Source organism: Heterodontus francisci, chromosome 22 (assembly GCF_036365525.1).
Source record: "Heterodontus francisci isolate sHetFra1 chromosome 22, sHetFra1.hap1, whole genome shotgun sequence".
Taxonomy (NCBI): domain Eukaryota; kingdom Metazoa; phylum Chordata; class Chondrichthyes; order Heterodontiformes; family Heterodontidae; genus Heterodontus; species Heterodontus francisci.
Genome location: NC_090392.1, coordinates 43,209,185 through 43,226,985, shown reverse-complemented (window position 1 = coordinate 43,226,985; position 17,801 = coordinate 43,209,185). Strand labels below are relative to the sequence as shown.

The 17,801-nt window shown below is 44.1% G+C and overlaps 1 protein-coding gene across 8 annotated transcripts in view; it reads right to left on the bottom strand.

The window, feature by feature from the left end:
- arhgap32b (Rho GTPase activating protein 32b) overlaps positions 1-17,801 on the bottom strand; it is a 645,931-nt gene that overhangs the window by 332,779 nt on the left and 295,351 nt on the right. The window lies entirely within an intron of this gene.

Sequence of the window (17,801 nt, the reverse complement as noted above, 5' to 3'; positions counted from 1 at the left end):
TCTGAGCAACTGGGTAACGGCAATGATTGCCGCCTTGTCAGCGACTTTCGTACTGAGAATAGGTAGGCTGAGAGTAGTGTGGCACAATGGTCTTAAATGTGGCAAATAGAAGCAGAAGACCCTGTAGAGGCCGCCACTTCCTCCAGTCATCGTATGAATGGCTCTAAGGTTCAATTCCTCCTAATTAGCAAGCAAGGTAGAATCAATAAGGAAAACTGATGCAAGCAATTCAACCCTTTAAATGAATTCCCCCGAGGGATTGATTGGTGCACTGGGTCAGACAGGAGTAGGCCATTCAACCCATCAAGCCTGCCCCACCATTCAATACAATCATGGCTGATCATCCACTTCAATGCCTTTTTTCCCACACTATCCTCATATCCCCTTATGTCATTGGTATTGAGAAATCTGTCAATCTCTTCTTTAAACAGACTCAATGACTGAGCTTCCACAGCCTGCTGGAGTAGAGAATTCCAAAGATTCACAACCCTCTGAGTAAAGAAATTTCTCCTCCTCATGGTCCTAAGTGGCTTCCCCTTTATTTTGAAATTGTGTCCCCTGGTTCAAGACTCCCCAACCAGGGGAAACATCTTAGCTGCATCTACCCTGTCTATCCCTTTAGGTATTTTGTAGGTTTCAATGAGATCACCTCTCATTCTTCGAAACTCTAGAGAATACAGGCCCAATTTCCCCAATCTCTCTTCATAGTACAGTCCCGCCAGCCCGGGAACAAGTCTCGGTTGGGGAGGCGGTGGCGTAGTGGTATTGTCACTGGAATGGTAGCCCGGAGGCCCAGGGTATTGCTCTGGGGATATGGATTCTAATCCCACCACAGCGGAAGATGGAATTTGAATTCAATTAATAAATCTGGAATTAAAAGCGAGTCGAGTCATGGCGGTGAAACCATTGTCGATTGTTGTAAAAACGCATCTGGTTCACTAATGTCCTTCAGGGAAGGAAATTTGCTGTCCTACATGTGACTCCAGACCCAAAGCAATGTGATTGACTCTTAAATACCCTCTGCAATGGCCTAGCAAGCCACTGAGTTGTATCAAACCATTACAAACACCACTTGGAAGAAGCATTGAGGGTAGCAAGGACACAGAATGTACTCTGAGTGGGGGGACTTCAGTGTCCATCACCAAGAGTGGCTCGGTAGCACCACTACTGACCAAGCTCGTCGAATCCTAAAGGACATAGCTGCTAGGCTGGGTCTGCAACAGGTGGGGAGGGAACCAACAAGAGGGGAAAACATACTTGACCTTGTCCTTACCAATCTTGTGCCACAGATGCATCTGTCCATGACAGTATTGGTAGGAGTGACCACTAAACAGTCCTTTTGGAGACGAAGTCCCGCCTTCACATTGAGGATACCCTCCATCATGTTGTGTGGCACTACCACCGATCTAGCAATGCAAAACTGGGCATCCAGGAGATGCTGTAAGCCATCTGCAGCAGCAGAATTGTACTCTACCACCATCTGTAACCTCATGGCCTGGCAAATACCCCACTCTACCAATACCATAATGTCAGGGAATCAACCCTGGTTCAATGAAGAGTGCAGGAGGGCATATGGTTTCGATGGCATACCTCAAAATGAGGTGTCAACCTGGTGAACCTACAACACAGCATTACTTTCATGCCAAACAGTGTGTGCAGCATGCGATAGACAAAGCAAAATGATCCCACAACCAACGGATCAAATCTAAGCTCTGAAGTCCTACCACATCCAGCCGTGAATGGTGGTGGACAATTAAACAACTGGAGATGGTGGCTCCACAAATATCCCCATCCTCAATGATGGGGGAGCCCAGCACAGTAGTGCAAAAGATAAGGCTGAAGCATTTGCATCCAACTTCAGCCAGAAGTGCTAACTCGGCCTTATGCTTAAGTCCCCAGCATCACAGATGCCAGTCTTCAGTCAATCGATTCACTCCGCGTGATATCAAAAAACGACTGAAGGCACTGGATAATGTAAAGGCTATGGGCCATGACAACATTCTGGCAATAGTAGTGAAGACCTGTGCTCCAAAACTAGCTGAGCCCCTAGCCAAGCTTTCAAGTACAGTTACAGCACTGGCATCTCCCCGGCATTGTGGAAAATTGCCCAGGTATGTCCTGTACACAAAAAGCAGGGCAAATCCAATCCGGCCAGTTACCGCACCATCAGGTTACTCTCGATCATCAGCAAAGTGATGGAAGGTGTTGTCAACAATGCTATCAAGCAGCACTTGTTTAGCAGTAACCTGCTCAGTGACATTCAGTTTGGGTTCCGCCCGGGTCACTCAGCTCTTGACCTCATTACAGCCTTGGTTCAAACATGGACAAAAGAGCTGAACTCAAGAGGTGAGGTTGAGCGACTGCCTTTGACATCAAGGCGGCATTTGATCGTGTATGGCATCAAGGAGCCCTAGCAAAACTGGAGTCAAGGGGAATTGGGTGGGGTGGAAGACTCTGCTGGTTGGAGTCATACCTAGCACAAAGGAAGATGATTGTGGTTGTCGGAGGTCAATCATCTCAGCTCCTGGAGATCACTGCAGGCGTTCCTCAGGGTAGTGTCCTAGGCCCAACCATCTTCAGCTGCGGCATCAATGACCTTCCCTCCATCATAAGGTCAGAAGTGGGGTTGTTCGCTGATAATTGCACAATGTTCAGCACCATTCGCTACTCCTCAGATATTGAAGCAGTCCCTACCCACATGCAGAAAGACCTGGACCATATCCAGGCTTGGGCTGATAAGTGCCAAGTTACATTAACGCCACACAAGTGCCAGGCAATGTCCATCTGCAACATCTAACCATCTCCCCTTGACATTGAATGCCATTACGATCGCTGAATCCCCCAGATCAACATCCTAGGGGCTACCATTGACCAGAAACTGAACTGGAGTAACTATATAAATACCGTGGCTATAACAGCAGGTCAGAGGCTAGGAATCCTGCGGCGAGTAACTCACCTCCTGACTCCCCAAAGCCTGTTCACCATCTACAATAGGACAAGTCAGGAATGTGATAGAATACTCTCCAGTTGCCTGGATGGGTGCACCTCCAACAACACTCAAGGAGCTCGACACCATTCAGGACCACTATTTCTGGCAACTTTATTGTCCTTTCCTTTTAATCTTATACAATCCTTAACTTCCTTTGTTATCCACGGTTGACTGCCTTTACTTTTGGGTTTTTGTGCCATGAAGGAATGTATAGTTGCTGTAAACTATGTAATATTTCTTTAAAGACTATCCATTGCCTATGTACTGTCATACCTTTTAATGTATTTTCTCAATCCACCTCAGCCAATTTGGCCCTCTATCTTTATAATTACCTTTATTCAAATTTAACACCCTAACTTCAGATTGAGGTACCTCACTTTCAAACATCATGTAAAATTCTATCATATTATGGTCACTCATCCCTAAAGATTCTTTTACACCAAGATTAATTCATTAGCCCTTTCTCATTACATAATACTAGATCTAAAATAGTCTGTACTCTAGTCGGTTCCTCAACATACTGTTCTGGAAAACCATCCCTAACACACTCCAGAAACTCGTCCTCCACAGCATTCGTGTTCATTACATTTATCCAGTTTATATGTAGGATTAGTATAAATGGGTGGTTGTTGGTCGGCACAGACTTGGTGGGCCGAAGGGCCGTTTCAGTGCTGTATCTCTGAATAAAAAATGAATAGAATAAAATATGCCGATTGATGTCACCCACAATTACTGTATTACCCATGCTACATGCTTCTCTAATCTCCTGATTAATACTATGCCTCACACTATCACTACTGTTTGGTGGCCTATAAACAACTCCTACCAATGTTTGCTACCCCTTGCTGTTTCTTAGCTCCATCCAAATGGATTCCACATTTTGTTCTTCTGATCTGAGATCCTGCCTTACTAATGTACTGATCCCATCCTTTATCAGCACAACACCACCTCCTTTTCCTTTTTCCTAAATGTTGAACATCCTTGAATATTCAGTTCCCAGTCTTGGTCACCCTGTAGCCACGTTTCCGTAATGGCAATTAGATTATGCCCATTTACCTCTATTTGGGCCTTTAAATCATCTACCTTGTTGCGAATGCGGCGTGCATTCAGGTAGAGTGCCCTTAACCTTGTCTTCTTGACTTTATTCTGTGGTCTAAGCCTAGTTAATGCTTGCCTTAGTTTCGCCTGCCTTCTAATGTCGCTTGCTAGTTTTCTACCTCCTGTTACCAGTTTTACTCCTTCCAATTTGAGCTACCCCTCAGCTTCCCATCCCCCCCAGCTAGTTTAAACCCTCCCAAACAGCACTAGCAAATCTCCCTGCGAGGATGTTATTGCCGGTCCTGTTAAGATGTAGCCCGTCCATCTTTTACAGGTCCCATCTGCCCCAGAACCGGTCCCAATATCTCAGAAATCTGATCCCCTCCCTCCTACATCATCTTTCTAGCCACATGTTCAATCGATCAATCCTCTTATTCCTATGCAGTGGAAGTAATCCTGAGATTATTGCTTTTGAGGTCCTGCTTTTTAATTTCCTTCCTAACTCCCTAAAATCTGCTTTCAGGACCTCATCCCTCTTCCTACCTATGTCATTGATACCACGACCTCTGGCTGCTCACCGTCCCCTAGAAGAATGTCCTGCTGCCGCTCCATGGCATCCTTGACCCTGGCACCAGGGAGGCAACACACCATCCTGGAGTCACCTTTACTTTTACAGAAACACCTGTCTGATCCCCTAACTACTGAATCCCCTATCACTATTGCTCTTCCACTCTTCTTCCTTCCCTCCTGAGCAGCTGAGCCACCCGTGGTGCCACGGACTTTGCGCTGGCTGCACTCCCCTGAGGAACCATCGTTCTCACCAGTATCCAAAATGGAAAACCGATTAGCAAGCAAGATACTCCTGCACTGCCTGCCTAGTTCTCTTAGACTGCCTGGCGATCACCCATTCCCTCTCTGCCTGCCTGCTCCTAACCTGCGGTGTGACCACCTCCCTAAACGTGCTATCCAGGTGGTCCTCTGCCTCGCAGATGCACAACAGTGACTCCAGCCACTGCTCGAGTTCCGAAACCCGGAACTCAAGCTTCTGCAGCCGGTGACACTTCCCGCAGATGAGTTCGGCTAGGACACGTGATGCGTCCATGACTTCCCACATACCACAGAACGTACATTACATTTTGCCAAGCTGACCTACCATACCGTAACTTTAAAAACTTATTACAATGAGAAGTAGAATAACCTACGAGTTACTCACTAATTAGCTTCTTTTCCTGTACCAAAGAGAGAGGCAGCTACTGGAGGCTGAAAAAAGGTAGAAGAAAAAGAAAGGAGCACCTTACGCACCAAACTCCCACATTACACTCTATGCACTCAAATTTATTTTTTTCTTAAGTTATATTTCCCCTCCTTACCAAACTCCCTTCTTCACACTCTGTACCCTCCAACAGCACTCAGTGCCATTTCGCCTCTGAGTCCAAGCCCAGGGAAGAAAGTTCCCTCAGTCTACTTGAAGGTCCTACATGAACTGTTTGGCCAGTTTTAATCTAATTCCTGCACTGTTGAACTACAAGAAAGCCCCCAGCGAGTTAACATCCGTAGCACTTAAAGCAGCCAGAAGCACTGCACAAAGAACAGCCAGGTGCTGCGCAAATGACTACTGGCAACACCTATGCAGTCATATTCAGCTGGCCTCAGACACCGGAAACATCAGAGGAATGTTTGATGGCATTAAGAGAGCTTTTGGGCCAACCATCAAGAAGATCGCCCCCCTCAAATCTAAATCAGGGGACATAATCACTGACCAACGCAAACAAATGGACCGCTGGGTTGAGCACTACCTAGAACTGTACTCCAGGGAGAATGTTGTCACTGAGACCGCCCTCAATGCAGCCCAGCCTCTGCCATTCATGGATAAGCTGGACATGCAGCCAACAAAATCGGAACTCAGTGATGCCATTGATTCTCTAGCCATCGGAAAAGCCCCTGGGAAGGACAGCATTACCTCTGAAATAATCAAGACTGCCTAGCCTGCTATACTCTCAGCACGACATGAACTGCTATGCCTCTGCTGGGACGAGGGAGCAGTACCTCAGGACAAGCGCGATGCCAATATCATCACCCTCTATAAAAACAAAGGTGACCGAAGTGACTGCAACAACTACCGTGGAATCTCCCTGCTCAGCATAGTGGGGAAAGTCTTTGCTCGAGTCACTCTGAACAGGCTCCAGAAGCTGGCCGAGCGTGTCTACCCTGAGGCACAGTGTGGCTTTCGTGCAGAGAGATCGACCGTTGACATGCTGTTCTCCCTTCGCCAGATACAGGAGAAATGTCGCGAACAACAGATGCCCCTCTATATTGCTTTCAGTGATCTCACCAAAGCCTTTGACCTCATCAGCAGACGTGGTCTCTTCAGACTACTGGAAAAGATCGGATGTCCACCAAAGCTACTAAGTATCATCACCTCATTCCATGACAATATGAAAGGCACAATTCAACATGGCGGCACCTCATCAGAACCCTTTCCTATCCTGAGTGGCGTGAAACAGGGCTGTGTTCTCGCACCCACACTTTTTGGGATTTTCTTCTCCTTGCTGCTTTCACATGCGTTCAAGTCTTCTGAAGGAGGAATTTTCCTCCACACAAGATCAGGGGGCAGGTTGTTCAACCTTGCCCGTCTAAGAGCGAAGTCCAAAGTACGAAACGTCCTCATCAGGGAACTCCTCTTTGCTGACGATGCTGCTTTAACATCTCACATTGAAGAGTGCCTGCAGAGTCTCACTGACAGGTTTGCGGCTGCCTGCAATGATGTTGGCCTAACCATCAGCCTCAAGAAAACGAACATCATGGGGCAGGATGTCAGAAATGCTCCATCCATCAATATTGGTGACCATGCTCTGGAAGCGGTTCAAGAGTTCACCTACCTAGGCTCAACTATCACCAGTAACCTGTCTCTCGATGCAGAAATCAACAAGCGCATGGGAAAGGCTTCCACTGCTATGTCCAGACTGGCCAAGAGAGTGTGGGAAAATGGCGCACTGACATGGAACACAAAAGTCCGAGTGTATCAAGCCTGTGTCCTCACTGCCTTGCTCTATGGCAGCGAGGCCTGGACAACGTATGTCAGCCAAGAGCGACGTCTCAATTCATTCCATCTTCGCTACCTCCGGAGAATACTTGGCATCAGGTGGCAAGACCGTATCTCCAACACAGAAGTCCTCGAGGCGGCCAACATCCTCAGCTTATACACACTACTGAGTCAGCGGCGCTTGAGATGGCTTGGCCATGTGAGCCGCATGGAAGATGGCAGGATCCCCAAAGACACATTGTACAGCGAGCTCGCCACTGGTATCAGACCCACCGGCCATCCATGTCTCCGCTTCAAAGACGTCTGCAAACGCGACATGAAGTCCTGTGACATTGATCACAAGTCGTGGGAGTCAGTTGCCAGCGTTCGCCAGAGCTGGCGGGCAGTCATAAAGGCGGGGCTAAAGTGTGGCGAGTCAAAGAGACTTAGCAGTTGGCAGGAAAAAAGACAAAAGCGCAAGGGGAGAGCCAACTGTGTAACAGCCCCGACAAACAAATTTTTCTGCAGCACCTGTGGAAGAGCCTGCCACTCTAGAATTGGCCTTTATTGCCACTCCAGGCGCTGCTCCACACACCACTGACCACCTCCAGTCGCTTACCCATTGTCTCTCGAGATAAGGAGGCCAAAGAAGAATCTAATTCCTAGTGGGATCATAGCACAAAAAGGTACATCATTTGCCAATGATTGGTACTCAGAGAATCATAGGACAGCACAGAAGGCGGCTATTCAGCCCATCGCTAGCTCTTTTGAACAGCAATCCAGTTTGTGTCACTCCCCTGCTCTTTTCCCACCTGCCTGCAATATTTTCCCCTTCAAGTATTTATCCAATTCTCTTTTGAAGGCTATGCATCCACCACCCTATCAGAAAAAGCATTCCAAATCATGAACCGCTCGTCGCATAGTTATTCCTCATGCCACCTCTGGTTCTTTTGCCAATCACCTTAAGTCTGTGCCCTCTAGTTATCGACCTTTAGGCCATTGGAAACCATTCATCTTTATTTACTCTATGTAAACCCTTCATGATTTTAAACGCTTCTATCAAATCTCCTTTTACACTGCTCTGCTCTAAGGACAAAAACACAACTTCGCTAGTATATCCACATAACTGTAATCCCTCATCCTTGGAACCTTTCTAGTCAATCTCTTCTGTACCCTTGCCAAAGACTTCACATCCTTTCTAAAGTAAGGTGCCCAGAACTGGGGAACATAATCAAGCTGTGGTTGATCTAGTGCTTTATTTAGGTTTACCATAATACCATTACTTTTATATCCTATTCCATTATTTTACCAAGCCAAGAGTGTCTTATACTTTATTAGCTGTTTTGTTAAACTGCGTTCAAAGATTTGTGCACAAACACCCCCAAGATCTCCCTGTTCTTGCACGCCCTTGAAAATTGTACCATTAAGCTTGTATTGTCTCTGCTAATCCTTCCTATCAAAACATGCTACCTCACATTTTTCCTTGTTGAATGGTCGCACAGAGTGGTGTAAAAGGAGTGCAGCGTAAATTGAGTATAAAAGTTGTGAATTTGGTGAGAGTGGGAATTCTGTGCAGGGGAAAGGAGTTGCTGCACTTTTGCCTCCGGTACTTGGCTTGCCTCTTGTAAGCTTGAGGCAATAAGTATTTAAAATTTATGCCCAGTGTTTTAGTGCTTAGTGCAAGTTAGTGTGTCGAAAAAATCTTACAACTTAAATAATATAAATAATCTAGACTAAGATATGGCAGGTTGTGTGACTACACTGCAGTATGCAGGAGATGGTGGACATCACTATTGCGCTGAGGGAATACATCTGCAGTAGATGTCTCCGTCTCACTGAAGTGAGAGTTGGAGACACTTCGACGCATAAGGGAGGGGAGCAGTACCTGGACAGTTTGCTCCAGGCCTCAGTCACACCTTGTAGAGGGGTGCACATTCAGAATAGGATTAGTGCGACCGATAGTATGTAGACTAAGGAAAACCTAGGTACGATCCACAGAAACTGATCCAATTCAACAGGTACGATGTACTGCTACCAGGACTGTACATGTCAGAAAGGTAGTGAATTTCTTGAATGTGTCCAGGATTCAACAAGAGGGCACGTCATATTAGATTTATAATGAGCCAAATTTAGTTAACAGCCTAACAGTGCATAAACATTTATTTAATACCGAACATAATATGATCAAGTGCAACACAGTAGTTGAAAGGGAAAAATACAAAACAGCTACTAAGTTTCTAGATTTAGGTAAGGCTGACTTCAATGAAATGAGACAGAAACTATGCTGTAAACTGGGCAAATCTACAAATGACAGAAGATCAGTGGGAGCTGTTCAAAAAAAAAATTTAATGTAATGCAGAACTAGTTTATATCTCAAAGAGAAAGAGCACTACTAGCCAAATAAATCAGCCATGGAGGACAGAGAGGTAAGGAACACCAGAAAACTAAAAGAAAAGGCATACAAAAACACATCAAATATCATTGATGCTGGCAAATGGGAAAGATACAAAGAACAGCAATGGATGACAAATAAGAGCTACAAAAAGGAAGTATGAAAAGAAACTTGCAAGGGATATCAAAATTAACAAAAAATAGGTGCTCAGGAATAATGTGAGCCCCTGGAAAACTGGTAACACTGAGATTGTCAATGAAAATAAGGAAATGGCAGACATGCTGAATAATTACTTTGCATCAGTGTTTAGAATTGAGGAAGAGGTCAGCATGCCAGTTATCCCGAGGAAACGAATATTGAGTCAGGGACAGAAACTCAACAAAATTAATATAAACAAAATAACAGTAATGACGAAAGTAATGGCACTAAAGAGTGACAAATCCCCAAGACCAGATGGTTTCCATCCCAGTATTTTGAAGGAATTAGGTGAGAACATTGCAGATGCCCTAACTATAATCTTAAAAAACTCTCTTGATTCGCAAACCATCCCTTTAGATTGAAAAATCACGCTTGTCACTCTGCTATTTAAAAAGATGTGAGAGGGAAACCAGGGAATTATAGATCAGTCAGCCTAACATCTGATGTTGGAAAATTACTATAGTCTATAATTAAGGATAGGGTGACTGAACACCTTGAAAATTTTCAACTGGTCAGAGAAAACCAAAATGCATTTGCAAAGGGTAGGTCACACCAGACAAACCTGACTGAATTTTTTGAAGAGGTGACCAAAGTAGTGAACAAGGGAATGTCTATGGATATTATTTATATAGACTTCCAGAAGGCATTTGATAATGTCCCTCATAAGAGACTGTTAGCTAAAGCTGAAGCTCATGTAATTGATGGCAATTGATTGACCTGGTTAGGAAATTGACCGAGCAGCAGGAGACAGAGAGTAGGGACTTAAGGCCTGCTACCCGACCCGAACCGGACAACAAGTGTCGGGGTCAGGTCGGGTCGCACTTCCGGATCCGGCATTCGGGCTCGGGTCAGACATGCTCTATCATAAGTAAGTGGCTCCAATGTTAATTTAATTTTTGGACTGGAAAGGTGGTTTTGTTACAGTTATATTTTGTGCAGATCAGCAACAAAGCAAAAAAGGAACGCAAGTTAACTGATGGTCGGGTCGGGCTCGGGTCGGGCTTTTTTTTTTGCAGACCCAAGCAGGCCTTTAGTAGGGATGGTAGGCAGGTACTGTAATTGGCAATATGTGACTAGTGATGTCCCGCAAGGATGTGTGTTTGGGCCTCAACTATTCACCGTTTCATTGACGACTTAGATGAGATAGAAAGCCACGTATCTAAAGGAAGGCAGTATTGTAAGCAGTGTAGATGGGAGCATAAAATTACAGAGATATTGATAGATTAAGTGAATCGGCAAAACTATGGCAAATGGAGGTCTTCCATTTAGGATCAAAAAGACTAGAACAGGGAACTTTTAAATGGTGAAAAGCTAGAAACTGTGGAGATCCAAAGAGACTTGGGGGTCCAAATACACAGATCATTAAAATATCATGAAAAGTACAGAAAATAATCAAAAAGGCTAGTGGAATGCTGGACTTTATATCTAGAGGACTAGAATACAAGAGGATAGAATTCAGGCTTCAGTTATACAAAGCCCTAATTAGACAATGCATGGAATACTGTGAGCAGTTCTGGACACCAGGAAGGATATACTGGCCTTGCAGGGAGTGCAGTATAGATTTGCCAGAAGGATATCTGGACTCCAAGGGTTAACTTACAAGAATAAATGACACGAGGTTTGTATTCCTTGGAGTTTAGGAGGTTAAGGGGGTGATTTGATCGGTTTTCAAGATATTAAGGAGAACAGATGGGATGGATAGAGAAAAACTATTTATGCTAGTTTTGGAGTCTAGGACGAGGAAGAATGGTCTAAGAATAAGTGGCAGACCTCTCAGGAGTGAAATTAGGAAACACTCCTACCCACAAAAGGTAGAAGAGGTTTGGAACTCTCTTCCGCAAATGGCAATTGATGCTAGATCAATTGTTAATTTTAAATCTGAGATTGATAGATCTTTGTTAACCAAAGGTATTAAGGGATACGGGGTAAAGACGGATATATGGCTTTAGGTCGCAGATCAGCCATGATCTTACTGAATGGTGGATCAGGCTCGAGGGGCTGAATGGTCTACTCCTGTCCCTATATATTTATGAATTTCACCTGCCAAGTGTTTGCCCATTCCAACAGCCAGTTCAAGTCCTCTTGATGTCTATTATTATCTTCCTCACTCTTTACTGCATTTCCAAATTTTGTGTGATTTGTAATTTTTGAAATTATGCCCTGTACCCCTACGTGTCTATCAGAAGTATCCTAGTACTGAAGCTTGAGGAATTCCACTGTATACTTCCCTCCAGTCTGCAAAACAACCATTCACCACAATGCTCTGTTTTCTATCCCTTAACCAATTTTGTATAGAAACATAGAAAATAGGAGCAAGAGTAGGCCATTCGGCCCTTCGAGCCTGCTCCGCCATTCATTATGATTACGGCTGATCATCCAACTCAGTAACCAGTTCCCACTTTCGCCCCATACCCTTTGATCCCTTTAGACCCAAAAGCTATATCTAACTCCTTCTTGAAAACATACAATGTTTTGGCCTCAACTGCTTTCTGTGATAGTGAATGCCACAGGTTCACCACTCTCTGGGTGAAGAGATTTCTCCTCATCTCAGTCCTGAGAGGTTTACCCCATATCCTGAGACTGTGACCCCTGGATCCGGACTCCCCCACCATTGGGACCATCCTTCCTGCATCTACCCTGTCAAGTCCTGTTAGAATTTTATAGGTTTCTATTAGATTCCCCCCTCACTCTTCTGAACTCCAGCGAATATAATCCTAACTGACTCAATCTCTCCTCATACGTCAGTCCCACCATCCCAGGAAATCAGTTTGGTAAACCTTCGCTGCACTCCCTCTACAGCAAGAACATCCTTCCTCAGATAAGGAGACCAAAACTGCACACAATAATCCAGGTGTGGCCTCACCAAGGCCCTGTATAATTGCAGCAAGACATCCCTGTTTCTGTATTCGAATCCTCTCGCTATGAAGGCCAACATACCATTTGCCTTTTTTATCACTTCTTGCACCTGCATGCTTACCTTCAGTGACTGGTGTATGAGAACACTCAGGTCTGGCTGCATATTCCCCTCTCTCAGTTTATAGCGATTCAGATAATAATCTGCCTTCCTGTTTTTGTTACCAAAGTGGATAACCTCACATTTATCCACATTATACTGCATCTGCCATGCATTAGCCAACTCACTCAACTTGTCCAAATCACCCTGAAGCCTCTCTGCATCCTCCTCACAACTCACCCTCCTACCCAGTTTTGTGTCATCTGCAAATTTGGAGATATTACATTTAGTTCCCTCATCTAAATCATTAATATTTATTGTGAATAGCTGGGGTCCTAGCACCGAACCCTGCTGTACCCCACTAGTCACTGCCTGCCATTCGGAAAAAGATCCATTTATCCCTACTCTTTGTTTCCTGTCTGCCAACCAATTTTCTATCCATCGCAATACACTACTCCCAATCCCATGCACTTTAATTTTACACGCTAATCTCTTATGGGGTACTTTGTCGAAAGCCCAAATAAACCACATTCACTGGCTCCCCCTCATCAACTCTACTAGTTACATCCTCGAAGAATTTTAGTAGATTTGTCAAGCATGATTTCCCTTTCGTAAATCCATCGACCACTGTTCTGTAAGTGCTCTGCTATAAAATCTTTGATAATGGACTCTAGAATTTTCCCCACTACTGACACCAGGCTGTCTGGTCTCTAATTCCCTGCTTTCTCTCTACCTCCCTTTTTAAATAGGGGAGTTACATTAGCTACCGTCCAATCTGTAAGAACAGTTCCAGAGTCCAGAGAATCTTGGAAGATGGCCACCAATGCATCCACTATTTCTAGGGCCACTTCCTTAAGTACTCTGGGTACATACAATCAGGCCCTGGGGATTTATTGGCTTTCAATCCCATAAATTTCCCCAACACCATTTCTCTACTGCCCTTAAAACACATCAAGCACAACATCAACTGCACTGTTTCATCCACCCTCTACGATACGTCAAAGAACTCAATCAAGTTAGCCAAACATGATTTGCCCTCAACAAATCCATGCTGGTACTCCTTTATTAGGATATGATTGTCCAAATGGTTATTAATTTTCTCCCGGCTTAGTTTCTTAAAAGCTGTCCCACCACCAATGTTAAATTGACTAGCCTTTAATTTCTGGTGTAATTTATCCTTCTCTCCTTTTTTGAAGAATCTCACTCAGAGGTCACAGGATGTGAGGACATTTACAATGCAGTAGGAGGCCCTCCTCTGAGGTAGGGCCAGAGCCACATTGTTTGCATACAATAGAGGGAGTTTTGCTTCGCACTGTGTTATGAACGCTGGACTTTTTAAGAATGGTTATGTTTTAAAAACTGCGATCTTTAATGCAGTGTAAAATGGATATTCGGAGGAGCTATGTAACCTCACACCAATTCTGCCTAGTGGCAAGCCAGGGGTCTTGGTTACCATGGAAACAAAAACCCCAGATCAAAGAAGGATAGCAGGGTGCAAGGTTGCAACACCTGAAGGACAATGGGTTTCGTTCTCCCAGACACACAGATGGTAAACAGGGAGACAGGGGCGCTGAAATGCAAATGCAAGTCACAATTGTTAACACCTGGAAACAAAGGAAAGGCCCAGGTGGTTTTGCGATGATTACACTTATGGTCCCCGAGAACTGTAAAGGCAAAAGACGACTGACTTCCTGATCTGGATAAATTCATTAGGCTTTCCTACATCAGGAGGCAGGCTGAAAAGAAGAAAGGAAGATCAGCAAACAGAGCTGTGCAGCCTGAAGACAGAGAGAGAGAGAGAGAGAGACAGAGAGAAACAGCTGCTCTCAGATCACCGATACACCAAAGGCTGCTAAGACTTGAAGCTGATTCGAAAGTTGTGGTTTGTGGGGGATAGAAGACCAACAGGGTGGCCTATTAACAGCAAACCATTCGAATGTGCTTGGAAGAAGTCAGCAGAGAACGTGGACTTTGATAAGGACACTGGGAGATCCAACCATTGCAACTGGGAAGAGTTTGGGACTTTTAACTGCAAGGATACCATTTTGATGAAAACACTTTTTTTGTTTAGTTGTTATAGTAAAAGTCTTAAAATGTGAAATATTGTCATATAATTCTTTAATCAGTCTGGGGAGTTCATATCTCTTGCTTTAAAGGCAATGGTCTCTACTGAGGTCACAACAATTGCTAACCTGAGAATACTTGACACTAGCACTTAGCGCCCGAAAGACATAAAAGATGGCACTATCTTGAAGAAAAGCAGGGAAGTTATCCCTGGGGTGTTGGCCAATATTTATCCCTCAATCAATGTCATAAAAACAAATGAACTGGTCATTATCACATTGCTGTTTATGGGAGCTCACTGTGCGCATATCAGCTGCTTTGTTTCCTACATTACAACAGTAACTACACTTCAAAAGTAATTGACTGTAAAGCTCCATGGGATGTTCTGTGGTCATAAAAGGTGCTATGTAAATGCAAGTCTTTCTTTCTCACTGTCCAGCACAAATATCCGGCACCCTGAACATCAAAATCCAAGAAGAGAATGTCCTTTTAACACAGATCATTGTACATGTACCTGCATACATCAGCCAAAGATAAATGGCTAAGAGAACTACAGAATATAACACTGGCCACAAGTTACCTTTAGTACAAGGAGACTGTCAAGACAGAAAGGACCAGGTTAGATCATGTGCTCCAAGGCAAGTGCCAGTTGTCCAATTTCTGAAGCTCTGATCACTAAAGTTGCTGCAACACAAACACTTTAATTGGGTCAGAGGGACAGGAATGGAGTCTGGGTACAAGTCGAAATCCCAAAGCATGCATTGATGCCCTGTCAGCCAAGTGTCAGCCCTTTCATTCAGATCCAAAGTACACTACAAAACTAACCAGATTGTCACCCTGCATCTCACAACATCAAACCTACTGGCTGCAATTACACAGAACTGTACCAACAGCATGGATGCAGTGATTAACAGCAAGCCCGCGCCAACATTTTACATGCTCAGTTGACTTAAGGGGGAGAAATGCAAGGCCACTTGCAGAGATGAGCAAACTCTCAGGCACACTGTGGTAGGTGGTAGGCGATTAGATTAGAGATACAGCACTGAAACAGGCCCTTCGGCCCACCGAGTCTGTGCCGACCATCAACCACCCATTTATACTAATCCTACACTAATCCCATATTCCTACCAAACATCCCCACCTGTCCCTATATTTCCCTACCACCTACCTATACTAGTGACAATTTATAATGGCCAATTTACCTATCAACTTCTGTGGCAAGAACAAAGAGCTCCTGGCTGGAAGTGAGTAGCTGCTTTCCACTTCCAAAAAACAATTAATATATTTCCAGCAGCTGAGGAGTCAATGGGTTAATTTCCCTGACAGGAAGGAAAATAGGAAGCAGTAGGCCATTCAACCCCTCAAGCCTGTTCCACCATTCAATTAGTTTGTGGCTGATCTGTACCTTAACTCCATCTACGTGCCTTGGTTCTGGAATGCTTAATATCCAGTCTCTCAAAAATATATAAACCTCAGTTTTGAACTTTTCAATTGACCCCCAGCCTTAAGGGAAGAGTAGCAGATTTTCACTACCTTTTGTGTGAAGTGTTTTCTTACATCACCCCGAAAGGCCTAGCTTTAATTTTATGCTCTCTTGTTCGGAATTCCCCCACCAAAGGAATTAGTTTCTGTCTACTCTATCAAATCCTTTAATAATATTAAAATCTCAAAAAGCTCACCTCAATCTTTTACATTCAAGGGAATCGAAGCTGCTCTGTGCAAACTGACCTCATACATGAACCAATACAAGGCCAATATATCTTTCCTGAGGCATGGTGCCCAGGACTCTAAATGGAGTCTAAGCCAGGCTTCTATACAACTGCAATATAACTTCCAGCCCTTTGTATTCCAGTCCTCTTGAGATAAAGGCCAATATTCCTTTTAAACTATTTTTTGCACTTGTCCACTAACTTTTACTGATTTCTATACGTAGACACCTAAATCTCTCTGCTTCTCCACAATTACTAACTTCTATTTATTTAGAAAATACTATTAGGTACTGAGAAATCTTATGTCACAGTTTTGCTTACTCACTTAATCTACCAATGTCCCTTTGCAACTTTCTACTCTCAGCTACAGTACTTGGGTGTGCAACCTAACTTAGCGTCACCAGTCAACTTGTTTTTTTTGAGATGGACCCTAACTGAAAGGGAAACTAAAACTTCAGGTTTCTGTGGAAACAGAAACTGGCTGGAACCAGATTAAAAGACACAGAGCCATCCAAGCTCAGATCATGCAGGCGTGCAGTGCAGGCAGGCTGAAGAAAGTGAAAGCTGGATCCAGGAGCTGGGAATAGGCAAATACGAGTTGCAGCAACTATTTCTGTTACTTAAGGTAACTGAGTAACCAGACCCAGCCATACAGTGCATAGGGTTGTCACTAAGGAGCTCGGATAAAGGTAACATAAGACTGTCGTGAGCAGAGCTGAGGAGGTTCTGAAGACGTGCGCCATTTTGGGGAAGACCATGCCCGTGGAGTTCGTGTTGAAGGGGAACTGCTGTCAAATAAGAATCGGTGGCTACATCTTGAAAGGATAAAGCTGGAGATCTACACGAGGAAGTTCAGAGCTTTGAAGAACTTTGTGGCTGTAATTGGTAACACATATGCCGAGTGGACTGCCCAGTAAATCCCTGAGATCTATCTTTGTGTATCTGATAGTTAATGTGTAATTTGTAATATATATATATTGACTGTGATTTGTCTGCTAATTCATGTCTAATTTGTATTGATTTTGGTTTGATTGTTAAAGTAAAAGTTATGAAAAGGAAACCTGAAATAAAAACAGAAAATGATGGAAATACTCAACAGGTCAGGCAGCATCTGTGGAGAGAGAAGCAGAGTTAACGTTTCAGGTCAGGTCAGGTCAGTGATCCTTCAACAGTGACCTGAAACGTTAACTCTGCTTCTCTCTCCACAGATGCTGCAGACCTGCTGAGTATTTCCAGCATTTCTTGTTTTTATTTCAGATGTCCAGCATCTGCAGTATTTTGCTTTTATATTATTGTACAGAACCTTGTGAGTTGATACTTGAAGGACTGTGCAGAGTTCTAGTCTCCATATTATAAAAAGGATATGGAGGCACAGGAGAAGGTGCAAAAAGGATTTACTTGGATGATACCAGAACTGAGAGGTTATAATTATCAGG